This window comes from Ipomoea triloba, chromosome 16, assembly GCF_003576645.1.
Source record: "Ipomoea triloba cultivar NCNSP0323 chromosome 16, ASM357664v1".
Taxonomy (NCBI): Eukaryota; Viridiplantae; Streptophyta; class Magnoliopsida; order Solanales; family Convolvulaceae; genus Ipomoea; species Ipomoea triloba.
Window position 1 is genome coordinate 7457612 of NC_044931.1, and position 8972 is coordinate 7466583.

Below are 8972 nucleotides of genomic sequence, written 5' to 3' on the forward strand. Positions count from 1 at the left end.
CGTACTGCGCGCAAAATGTACTTGACCCTCTCTCTCCGCGCAACTTCTCTCGCTTAGCGGTTTAGCGGTTTAAAAGGATAGTACCCTTAGCGAGCGTTCCAGCGGTTTAAAAGAAAAATTAAAAAGAGGGTGGGGGATGCAACACGAGGACTTCCCAAGGGGTCACCCATCCTAGTACTACTCTCGCCCAAGCACGCTTAGCTTCGGAGTTCTAATGGGATCCGGTGCATTAGTGTTGGTATGATCGCATCCGTCATGTACTGCGCGCAAAATGTACTTGACCCTCTCTCTCCGCGCAACTTCTCTCGCTTAGCGGTTTAGCGGTTTAAAAGGATAGTACCCTTAGCGAGCGTTCCAGCGGTTTAAAAGAAAAATTAAAAAGAGGGTGGGGGATGCAACACGAGGACTTCCCAAGGGGTCACCCATCCTAGTACTACTCTCGCCCAAGCACGCATAACTTCGAAGTTCTGATGGGATCCGGTGCATTAGTGTTGGTATGATCGCATCCGTCATATACTGCACGCAAAATGTACTTGACCCTCTCTCTCCGCGCAACTTCTCTCGCTTAGCGGTTTAGCGGTTTAAAAGGATAGTACCCTTAGCGAACGGTCCAGTGGTTTAAAAGAAAAATTAAAAAGAGGGTGGGGGATGCAACACAAGGACTTCCTAGTGGGTCACCATCCTAGTACTACTCTCGCCCAAGCACGTTTCACTTCGGAGTTCTGATGGGATCCGGTGCATTAGTGCTGGTATGATTGCATCCGTCATGTACTGCGCGCAAAATGTATTTGACCCTCTCTCTCCGCGCAACTTATCTCACTTAGTGGTTTAAAAGGATAGTACCCTTAGCGAGCGGTCTAGTGGTTTAAAAGAAAGATTAAAAAGAGGGAGGGGGAAGCAACGCGAGGACTTCCCAGGGGGTTACCCATCCTAGTACTACTCTCGCCCACGCACGCTTAACTTCAGAGTTCTGATGGGATCCGGTGCTTTAGTACTAGTATGATCGCATCCGCCATGTACTGCGCGCAAAATGTACTTGACCCTCTCTCCGCGCAACTTCTTTCGCTTAGCGGTTTAGCGATTTAAAAGGATAGTACCCTTAGCGAGCGGTCCAACGGTTTAAAAGAAAAATTAAAAAGAGGGTGGGGGATGCAACACGAGGACTTCCCAGGTGGTCACGACCCTAGTACTACTCTCGCCCAAGCACGTTTCACTTCGGAGTTCTAATGGGATCTAGTGTATTAGTGCTGGTATGATTGCATCCGTCATGTACTGCGCGCAAAATGTACTTGACCCTCTCTCTCCGCGCAACTTCTCTCGCTTAGCGGTTTAGGACCCTCTCTCTCCGCGCAACTTCTCTCGCTTAGCGGTTTAGCGGCCTCTCTCTCCGCGCAACTTCTCTCGCTTAGCGGTTTAGCGGATTAAAAGGATAGTACCTATAGCGAGCGGTCCAGCGGTTTAAAAGAAAAATTAAAAAGAGACTGGGGGATGCAACACGAGGACTTCCCATGGGGTCACCCATCCTAGTACTACTCTAGCCCAAGAACGCTTCACTTCGAAGTTCTGATGGGATCCGGTGCTTTATTGCTGGTATGATCGCATCCGTCATGTATTGCGCGCAAAATGTACTTGACCCTCTATCTCCGCGCAACTTCTCTCGCTTAGCGGTTTAGCGGTTTAAAAGGATAGTACCCTTAGTGACCCTCTCTCTCTGCGCAACTTCTCTCGCTTAGCGGTTTAGCGGTTTAAAAGAATAGTACCCTTAGCGAGCGGTCCAGCGGTTTAAAAGAAAAATTAAAAAGAGGGTGGAGGAAGCAACACGAGGACTTCCCATGGGGTCACCCATCCTAATACTACTCTCGCCCAAGCACGCTTAGCTTCAGAGTTCTAATGGGATCCGGTGCATTAGTGTTGGTATGATCGCATCCGTCATGTAATGCGCGCAAAATGTACTTGACCTTCTCTCTCCGCGCAACTTCTCTCGCTTAGCGGTTTAGCGGTTTAAAAGGATAGTACCCTTAGTGAGCGGGACAGCGGTTTAAAAGAAAAATTAAAAAGAGGGTGGGGGATGCAACACGAGGACTTCCCAGGGGGTCACCATCCTAGTACTACTCTCGCCCAAGCACGTCCAGGGGGTCACCATCCTAGTACTACTCTCGCCCAAGCACGTTTCGGGGGTCACCATCCTAGTACTACTCTCGCCCAAGCACGTTTCACTTCGCACCATCCTAGTACTACTCTCGCCCAAGCACGTTTCACTTCGAAGTTCTAACGGGATCCGGTGCATTAGTGCTGGTATGATTGCATCCGTCATGTACTGCGCGCAAAATGTACTTGACCCTCTCTCTCCGCGCAACTTCTCTCGCTTAGCGGTTTAGCTGTCTAATAGGATAGTACCCTTAGCGAGCGTTCCAGCGGTTTAAAAGAAAAAAATTAAAATGAGGGTGGGGGATGCAACACGAGGACTTCCCAGGGGGTCACCCATCCTAGTACTACTCTCGCCCAAGCACGCATAACTTCGGAGTTCTGATGGGATCCGGTGCATTAGTGTTGGTATGATCGCATCCGTCATATACTGCGCGCAAAATGTACTTGAGCCTCTCTCTCCGGGCAACTTCTCTCGCTTAGCGGTTTAGCGGTTTAAAAGGATAGTACCCTTAGCGAGCGGTCCAGCGGTTTAAAAGAAAAATTAAAAATAGGGTGGGGGATGCAACACAAGGACTTCCTAGGGGGTCACCATCCTAGTACTACTATCGCCCAAGCACGTTTCACTTCGGAGTTCTGATGGGATCCGGTGCATTAGTGCTGGTATGATTGCATCCGTCATGTACTGCGCGCAAAATGTATTTGACCCTCTCTCTCCGCGCAACTTATCTCACTTAGTGGTTTAAAAGGATAGTAGCCTTAGCGAGCGGTCCAGCGGTTTAAAAGAAAAATTAAAAAGAGGGTGGGGGATGCAACACGAGGACTTCCCAGGTGGTCACGACCCTAGTACTACTCTCGCCCAAGCACGTTTCACTTCGGAGTTCTGATGGGATCTAGTGTATTAGTGCTGGTATGATTGCATCCGTCATGTACTGCGCGCAAAATGTACTTGACCCTCTCTCTCCGCGCAACTTCTCTCTGTTAGCGGTTTAGCGGTTTAAAAGGATAGTATCCTTAGCGAGCGGTTCAGCGGTTTAAAAGAAAACTTAGCTTAACTTCGGAGTTCTGATGGGATCCGGTGCATTAGTGCTAGTATGATTGCATCAGTCATGTACTGTGCGCAAAATGTACTTGACCCTCTCTCTCCGCCCAAATTATCTCACTTAGCGGTTTAAAAAGATAGTACCCTTAGTGAGCGGTCCAGCGGTTTAAAAGAAATATTAAAAAGAGGGTGGGGGAGGCAACACGAGGACTTCCCAGGGGGTCACCATCCTAGTACTACTCTAGCCCAGGACTTCCCAGGGGGTCACCATCCTAGTACTACTCTAGCCCAAGAACGCTTAGGGGGTCACCATCCTAGTACTACTCTAGCCCAAGAACGCTTAACTTCGGAGTTCTGATGGGATCCGGTGCATTAGTGCTGGTATGATCGCATCCGTCATGTACTGCGCGCAAAATGTATTTGACCCTCTCTCTCCGCGCAACTTCTCTCGCTTAGCGGTTTAGCGGTTTAAAAGGATAGTACCCTTAGCGAGCGGTCCAGCGGTTTAAAAGAAAGATTAAAAAGAGGGTGGGGGATGCAACACGAGGACTTCCCAGGGGGTCACCCATCCTAGTACTACTCTCGCCCAAGCACGCTTGACTTCGGAGTTCTGATGGGATCCGGTGCATTAGTGCTAGTATGATTGCATCAGTCATGTACTGCGCGCAAAATGTACTTGACCCTCTCTCTCCGCCCAAATTATCTCACTTAGCGGTTTAAAAAGATAGTACCCTTAGCGAGCGGTCCAGCGGTTTAAAAGAAATATTAAAAAGAGGGTGGGGGAGGCAACACGAGGACTTCCCAGGGGGTCACCATCCTAGTACTACTCTAGCCCAAGAACGCTTAACTTCGGAGTTCTGATGGGATCCGGTGCATTAGTGCTGGTATGATCGCATCGGTCATGTACTACGCGCAAAATGTACTTGACCCTCTATCTCCGCGCAACTTCTCTCGCTTAGAGATTTAGCGGTCTAAAAGGATAGTATCCTTAGCGAGCGGTCCAGCGGTTTAAAAGAAAAAATTGAAAAGACGGTGGGGGATGTAACACAAAGACTTCCTAGGGGGTCACCCATCCTAGTACTACTCTCGCCCAAGCACGCTTAACTTCGGAGTTCTGATGGGATGCGGTGCATTTGTGCTGGTATGCTTCGGAGTTCTGATGGGATGCGGTGCATTTGTGCTGGTATGATCGCAAGTTCTGATGGGATGCGGTGCATTTGTGCTGGTATGATCGCATCCTCTGATGGGATGCGGTGCATTTGTGCTGGTATGATCGCATCCATCATGTACTGCGCGCAAAATGTACTTGACCCTCTCTCTCCGCGCAACTTCTCTCGCTTAGCGGTTTAGCGGTTTAAAAGGATAGTACCCTTAGCGAGCGGTCCAGCGGTTTAAAAGAAAAATTAAAAAGAGGGTGGGGGATGCAACACGAGGACTTCCCAGGGGGTCACACATCCTAGTACTACTCTCGCCCAAGCACGCTTAACTTCAGAGTTCTGATGGGATCCGGTGCATTAGTGCTGGTATGATCGCATCCGTCATGTACTGCAAGCAAAATGTACTTGACCCTCTCTCTCCGCGCAACTTCTCTCGCTTAGCGGTTTAAAAGGATAGTATCCTTAGCAAGCGGTCCAGCGGTTTAAAAGAAAAAATTGAAAAGAAGGTGGGGGATGCAACACGAGGACTTCCTAGGGGGTCACCCATCGTAGTACTACTCTCACCCAAGCACGCTTGACTTCGGAGTTCTGATGGGATGCGGTGCATTAGTGCTGGTATGATCGCATCCGTCATGTACTGCGCGCAAAATGTACTCGACCCTCTATCTCCGCGCAACTTCTCTCGCTTAGCGGTTTAGCGGTTTAAAAGGATAGTACCCTTAGCGAGCGGTCCAGCGATTTAAAAGAAAAATTGAAAAGAGGGTGGGGGATGCAACACGAAGACTTCCCAGGGGGTCACCCATCCTAGTACTACTCTCGCCCAAGCACGCTTCACTTCGGAGTTCTGATGGGATCCGGTGCATTAGTGCTGGTATGATCGCATCCGTCACGTACTGCGCGCAAAATGTACTTGACCCTCTCTCTCCGCGCAACTTCTCTCGCTTAGCGGTTTAAAAGGATAGTACCCTTAGCGAGCGGTCCAGCGGTTTAAAAGAAAAAATTGAAAAGAGGGTGGGGGATGTAACACGAAGACTTCCCAGGGGGTCACCAATCCTAGTACTACTCTCGCCCAAGCATGCTTAAATTCGGAGTTCTGATGGGATGCGGTGCATTAGTGCTGGTATGATCGCATCCGTCATGTACTGCGCGCAAAATGTACTTGACCCTCTCTCTCCGCGCAACTTCTCTCGCTTAGCGGTTTAGCGGTTTAAAAGGATAGTACCCTTAGCGAGCGGTCCAGCGGTTTAAAAGAAAGATTAAAAAGAGGGTGGGGGATGCAACACGAGGACTTCCCAGGGGGTCACCCATCCTAGTACTACTCTCGCCCAAGCACGCTTAACTTCGGAGTTCTGATGGGATCCGGTGCATTAGTGCTGGTATGATCGCATCCGTCACGTACTGCGCGCAAAATGTACTTGACCCTCTCTCTCCGCGCAACTTCTCTCGCTTAGCGGTTTAGCGGTTTAAAAGGATAGTACCCTTAGCGAGCGGTCCAGCGATTTAAAAGAAAAATTGAACAGAGGGTGGGGGATGCAACACGATGACTTCCCAGGGGGTCACCCATCCTAGTACTACTCTCGCCCAAGCACGCTTCCCTTCGGAGTTCTGATGGGATCCGATGCATTAGTGCTGGTATGATCGCATCCGTCATGTACTACGCGCAAAATGTACTTGACCCTCTCTCTCCGCGCAACTTCTCTCGCTTAGCGGTTTAGCGGGTTAAAAGGATAGTACCCTTAGCGAGCGGTCTAGCGGTTTAAAAGAAAAATTGAAAAGAGGGGGGGGGATGCAACACGAGGACTTCCCAGGGGATCACCGATCCTAGTACTACTCTCGCCCAAGCACGCTTCACTTCGGAGTTCTGATGGGATCCGATGCATTAGTGCTGGTATGATCGCATCCGTCATGTACTACGCGCAAAATGTACTTGACCCTCTCTCTCCGCGCAACTTCTCTCGCTTAGCGGTTTAGCGGTTTAAAAGGATAGTACCCTTAGCGAGCGGTCTAGCGGTTTAAAAGAAAAATTGAAAAGAGGGTGGGGGATGCAACACGAGGACTTCCCAGGGGATCACCGATCCTAGTACTACTCTCGCCCAAGCACGCTTCACTTCGGAGTTCTGATGGGATCCGGTGCATTAGTGCTGGTATGATCGCATCGGTCATGTACTGCGCGCAAAATGTACTTGACCCTCTCTCTCCGCGCAACTTCTCTCGCTTAGCGGTTTAGCGGTTTAAAAGGATAGTACCCTTAGCGAGCGGTCCAGCGGTTTAAAAGAAAAATTAAAAAGAGGGTGGGGGATGCAACACGAGGACTTCCCAGGGGGTCACCCATCCTAGTACTACTCTCGCCCAAGCACGCTTAACTTCGGAGTTCTGATGGGATCCGATACATTAGTGCTGGTATGATCACATCCGTCATGTACTGCGCGCAAAATGTACTTGACCCTCTCTCTCCGCGCAACTTCTCTCGCTTAGCGGTTTAGCGGTTTAAATGGATAGTACCCTTAGCGAGCGGTCCAGCGGTTTAAAAGAATGATTAAAAAGAGGGTGGGGGATGCAACACGAGGACTTCCCAGGGGGACACCCATCCTAGTACTACTCTCGCCCAAGCACGCTTCACTTCGGAGTTCGGATGGGATCCGGTGCATTAGTGCTGGTACGATCGCATCCGTCACGTACTGCGCGCAAAATGTACTTGACCCTCTCTCTCCGCGCAACTTCTCTCGCTTAGCGGTTTAGCGGTTTAAAAGGATAGTACCCTTAGCGAGCGGTCCAGCGGTTTAAAAGAAAAATTGAAAAGAGGGTGGGGGATGCAACACGAGGACTTCCCAGTGGGTCACCGATCCTAGTACTACTCTCGCCCAAGCACGCTTCACTTCGGAGTTCGGATGGGATCCGGTGCATTAGTGCTGGTATGATCGCATCGGTCATGTACTGCGCGCAAAATGTACTTGAACCTCTCTCTCCGCGCAACTTCTCTCGCTTAGCGATTTAGCAGTTTAAAAGGATAGTACCCTTAGCGAGCGGTCCAGCGGTTTAAAAGAAAAATTGAAAAGAGGGCGGGGGATGCAACACGAGGACTTCCAAGGGGGTCACCCATCCTAGTACTACTCGCGCCCAAGCACGCTTCACTTCGGAGTTCGGATGGGATCCGGTGCATTAGTGCTGGTATGATCGCATCCGTCATGTACTACGCGCAAAATGTACTTGACCCTCTCTCTCCGCGCAACTTCTCTCGCTTAGCGATTTAGCAGTTTAAAAGGATAGTACCCTTAGCGAGCGGTCCAGCGGTTTAAAAGAAAAATTGAAAAGAGGGCGGGGGATGCAACACGAGGACTTCCAAGGGGGTCACCCATCCTAGTACTACTCGCGCCCAAGCACGCTTCACTTCGGAGTTCGGATGGGATCCGGTGCATTAGTGCTGGTATGATCGCATCCGTCATGTACTACGCGCAAAATGTACTTGACCCTCTCTCTCCGCGCAACTTCTCTCGCTTAGCGATTTAGCAGTTTAAAAGGATAGTACCCTTAGCGAGCGGTCCAGCGGTTTAAAAGAAAAATTGAAAAGAGGGCGGGGGATGCAACACGAGGACTTCCAAGGGGGTCACCCATCCTAGTACTACTCGCGCCCAAGCACGCTTCACTTCGGAGTTCGGATGGGATCCGGTGCATTAGTGCTGGTATGATCGCATCCGTCATGTACTACGCGCAAAATGTACTTGACCCTCTCTCTCCGCGCAACTTCTCTCGCTTAGCGATTTAGCAGTTTAAAAGGATAGTACCCTTAGCGAGCGGTCCAGCGGTTTAAAAGAAAAATTGAAAAGAGGGCGGGGGATGCAACACGAGGACTTCCAAGGGGGTCACCCATCCTAGTACTACTCGCGCCCAAGCACGCTTCACTTCGGAGTTCGGATGGGATCCGGTGCATTAGTGCTGGTATGATCGCATCCGTCATGTACTACGCGCAAAATGTACTTGACCCTCTCTCTCCGCGCAACTTCTCTCGCTTAGCGATTTAGCAGTTTAAAAGGATAGTACCCTTAGCGAGCGGTCCAGCGGTTTAAAAGAAAAATTGAAAAGAGGGCGGGGGATGCAACACGAGGACTTCCAAGGGGGTCACCCATCCTAGTACTACTCGCGCCCAAGCACGCTTCACTTCGGAGTTCGGATGGGATCCGGTGCATTAGTGCTGGTATGATCGCATCCGTCATGTACTACGCGCAAAATGTACTTGACCCTCTCTCTCCGCGCAACTTCTCTCGCTTAGCGATTTAGCAGTTTAAAAGGATAGTACCCTTAGCGAGCGGTCCAGCGGTTTAAAAGAAAAATTGAAAAGAGGGTGGGGGATGCAACACGAGGACTTCCAAGGGGGTCACCCATCCTAGTACTACTCTCGCCCAAGCACGCATAACTTTGGAGTTCTGATGGGATCCGGTGCATTAGTGATGGTATGATCGCATCCGTCATGTACTGCGCGCAAAATGTACTTGACCCTCTCTCTCCGCGCAACTTGTCTCGCTTAGCGGTTTAGCGGTTTAAAAGGATAGTATCCTTAGCGAGCGGTACAGCGGTTTAAAAGAAAAAATTGAAAAGAGGGTGGGGGATGTAACCGAGGACTTCCCAGGGGG

The 8972-nt window shown here is 50.1% G+C and overlaps 29 non-coding genes and 2 pseudogenes across 29 annotated transcripts; all 31 read right to left on the reverse strand.

The window, feature by feature from the left end:
• Positions 1 to 133: 133 nt before the first annotated feature.
• LOC116008400 lies at positions 134 to 252 on the reverse strand. The gene has a single exon (XR_004095786.1). It is a non-coding gene; the product is annotated as a 5S ribosomal RNA (ribosomal RNA).
• Positions 253 to 389: 137 nt separating this feature from the next.
• On the reverse strand, positions 390 to 508 carry LOC116008701. The gene has a single exon (XR_004096066.1). It is a non-coding gene; the product is annotated as a 5S ribosomal RNA (ribosomal RNA).
• A 137-nt stretch (positions 509 to 645) lies between these two features.
• On the reverse strand, positions 646 to 763 carry LOC116008813. The gene has a single exon (XR_004096168.1). It is a non-coding gene; the product is annotated as a 5S ribosomal RNA (ribosomal RNA).
• Positions 764 to 892: 129 nt separating this feature from the next.
• On the reverse strand, positions 893 to 1011 carry LOC116008765. Its single transcript, XR_004096124.1, has one exon. It is a non-coding gene; the product is annotated as a 5S ribosomal RNA (ribosomal RNA).
• A 135-nt stretch (positions 1012 to 1146) lies between these two features.
• On the reverse strand, positions 1147 to 1264 carry LOC116008963. The gene has a single exon (XR_004096307.1). It is a non-coding gene; the product is annotated as a 5S ribosomal RNA (ribosomal RNA).
• A 221-nt stretch (positions 1265 to 1485) lies between these two features.
• LOC116008823 lies at positions 1486 to 1604 on the reverse strand. The gene has a single exon (XR_004096178.1). It is a non-coding gene; the product is annotated as a 5S ribosomal RNA (ribosomal RNA).
• A 205-nt stretch (positions 1605 to 1809) lies between these two features.
• Positions 1810 to 1928, reverse strand: LOC116008800. The gene has a single exon (XR_004096156.1). It is a non-coding gene; the product is annotated as a 5S ribosomal RNA (ribosomal RNA).
• Positions 1929 to 2448: 520 nt separating this feature from the next.
• Positions 2449 to 2567, reverse strand: LOC116008505. The gene has a single exon (XR_004095883.1). It is a non-coding gene; the product is annotated as a 5S ribosomal RNA (ribosomal RNA).
• Positions 2568 to 2704: 137 nt separating this feature from the next.
• LOC116008891 lies at positions 2705 to 2822 on the reverse strand. Its single transcript, XR_004096241.1, has one exon. It is a non-coding gene; the product is annotated as a 5S ribosomal RNA (ribosomal RNA).
• A 129-nt stretch (positions 2823 to 2951) lies between these two features.
• Positions 2952 to 3069, reverse strand: LOC116008943. Its single transcript, XR_004096290.1, has one exon. It is a non-coding gene; the product is annotated as a 5S ribosomal RNA (ribosomal RNA).
• A 393-nt stretch (positions 3070 to 3462) lies between these two features.
• Positions 3463 to 3582, reverse strand: LOC116009050 (annotated as a pseudogene).
• Positions 3583 to 3719: 137 nt separating this feature from the next.
• Positions 3720 to 3838, reverse strand: LOC116008418. The gene has a single exon (XR_004095803.1). It is a non-coding gene; the product is annotated as a 5S ribosomal RNA (ribosomal RNA).
• A 129-nt stretch (positions 3839 to 3967) lies between these two features.
• LOC116008934 lies at positions 3968 to 4085 on the reverse strand. Its single transcript, XR_004096281.1, has one exon. It is a non-coding gene; the product is annotated as a 5S ribosomal RNA (ribosomal RNA).
• Positions 4086 to 4223: 138 nt separating this feature from the next.
• LOC116009033 lies at positions 4224 to 4338 on the reverse strand (annotated as a pseudogene).
• A 267-nt stretch (positions 4339 to 4605) lies between these two features.
• Positions 4606 to 4724, reverse strand: LOC116008443. Its single transcript, XR_004095826.1, has one exon. It is a non-coding gene; the product is annotated as a 5S ribosomal RNA (ribosomal RNA).
• Positions 4725 to 4854: 130 nt separating this feature from the next.
• LOC116008781 lies at positions 4855 to 4973 on the reverse strand. The gene has a single exon (XR_004096139.1). It is a non-coding gene; the product is annotated as a 5S ribosomal RNA (ribosomal RNA).
• A 137-nt stretch (positions 4974 to 5110) lies between these two features.
• On the reverse strand, positions 5111 to 5229 carry LOC116008242. Its single transcript, XR_004095637.1, has one exon. It is a non-coding gene; the product is annotated as a 5S ribosomal RNA (ribosomal RNA).
• Positions 5230 to 5359: 130 nt separating this feature from the next.
• LOC116008992 lies at positions 5360 to 5478 on the reverse strand. Its single transcript, XR_004096334.1, has one exon. It is a non-coding gene; the product is annotated as a 5S ribosomal RNA (ribosomal RNA).
• Positions 5479 to 5615: 137 nt separating this feature from the next.
• Positions 5616 to 5734, reverse strand: LOC116008759. Its single transcript, XR_004096118.1, has one exon. It is a non-coding gene; the product is annotated as a 5S ribosomal RNA (ribosomal RNA).
• Positions 5735 to 5871: 137 nt separating this feature from the next.
• Positions 5872 to 5990, reverse strand: LOC116008703. The gene has a single exon (XR_004096067.1). It is a non-coding gene; the product is annotated as a 5S ribosomal RNA (ribosomal RNA).
• A 137-nt stretch (positions 5991 to 6127) lies between these two features.
• Positions 6128 to 6246, reverse strand: LOC116008730. The gene has a single exon (XR_004096092.1). It is a non-coding gene; the product is annotated as a 5S ribosomal RNA (ribosomal RNA).
• Positions 6247 to 6383: 137 nt separating this feature from the next.
• On the reverse strand, positions 6384 to 6502 carry LOC116008761. The gene has a single exon (XR_004096120.1). It is a non-coding gene; the product is annotated as a 5S ribosomal RNA (ribosomal RNA).
• Positions 6503 to 6639: 137 nt separating this feature from the next.
• On the reverse strand, positions 6640 to 6758 carry LOC116008353. Its single transcript, XR_004095741.1, has one exon. It is a non-coding gene; the product is annotated as a 5S ribosomal RNA (ribosomal RNA).
• Positions 6759 to 6895: 137 nt separating this feature from the next.
• On the reverse strand, positions 6896 to 7014 carry LOC116008352. Its single transcript, XR_004095740.1, has one exon. It is a non-coding gene; the product is annotated as a 5S ribosomal RNA (ribosomal RNA).
• A 137-nt stretch (positions 7015 to 7151) lies between these two features.
• LOC116008711 lies at positions 7152 to 7270 on the reverse strand. Its single transcript, XR_004096075.1, has one exon. It is a non-coding gene; the product is annotated as a 5S ribosomal RNA (ribosomal RNA).
• A 137-nt stretch (positions 7271 to 7407) lies between these two features.
• LOC116008279 lies at positions 7408 to 7526 on the reverse strand. The gene has a single exon (XR_004095672.1). It is a non-coding gene; the product is annotated as a 5S ribosomal RNA (ribosomal RNA).
• A 137-nt stretch (positions 7527 to 7663) lies between these two features.
• LOC116008280 lies at positions 7664 to 7782 on the reverse strand. Its single transcript, XR_004095673.1, has one exon. It is a non-coding gene; the product is annotated as a 5S ribosomal RNA (ribosomal RNA).
• Positions 7783 to 7919: 137 nt separating this feature from the next.
• On the reverse strand, positions 7920 to 8038 carry LOC116008281. The gene has a single exon (XR_004095674.1). It is a non-coding gene; the product is annotated as a 5S ribosomal RNA (ribosomal RNA).
• Positions 8039 to 8175: 137 nt separating this feature from the next.
• Positions 8176 to 8294, reverse strand: LOC116008282. The gene has a single exon (XR_004095675.1). It is a non-coding gene; the product is annotated as a 5S ribosomal RNA (ribosomal RNA).
• Positions 8295 to 8431: 137 nt separating this feature from the next.
• Positions 8432 to 8550, reverse strand: LOC116008283. The gene has a single exon (XR_004095676.1). It is a non-coding gene; the product is annotated as a 5S ribosomal RNA (ribosomal RNA).
• Positions 8551 to 8687: 137 nt separating this feature from the next.
• LOC116008784 lies at positions 8688 to 8806 on the reverse strand. Its single transcript, XR_004096142.1, has one exon. It is a non-coding gene; the product is annotated as a 5S ribosomal RNA (ribosomal RNA).
• Between the last annotated feature and the right edge of the window lie 166 nt (positions 8807 to 8972).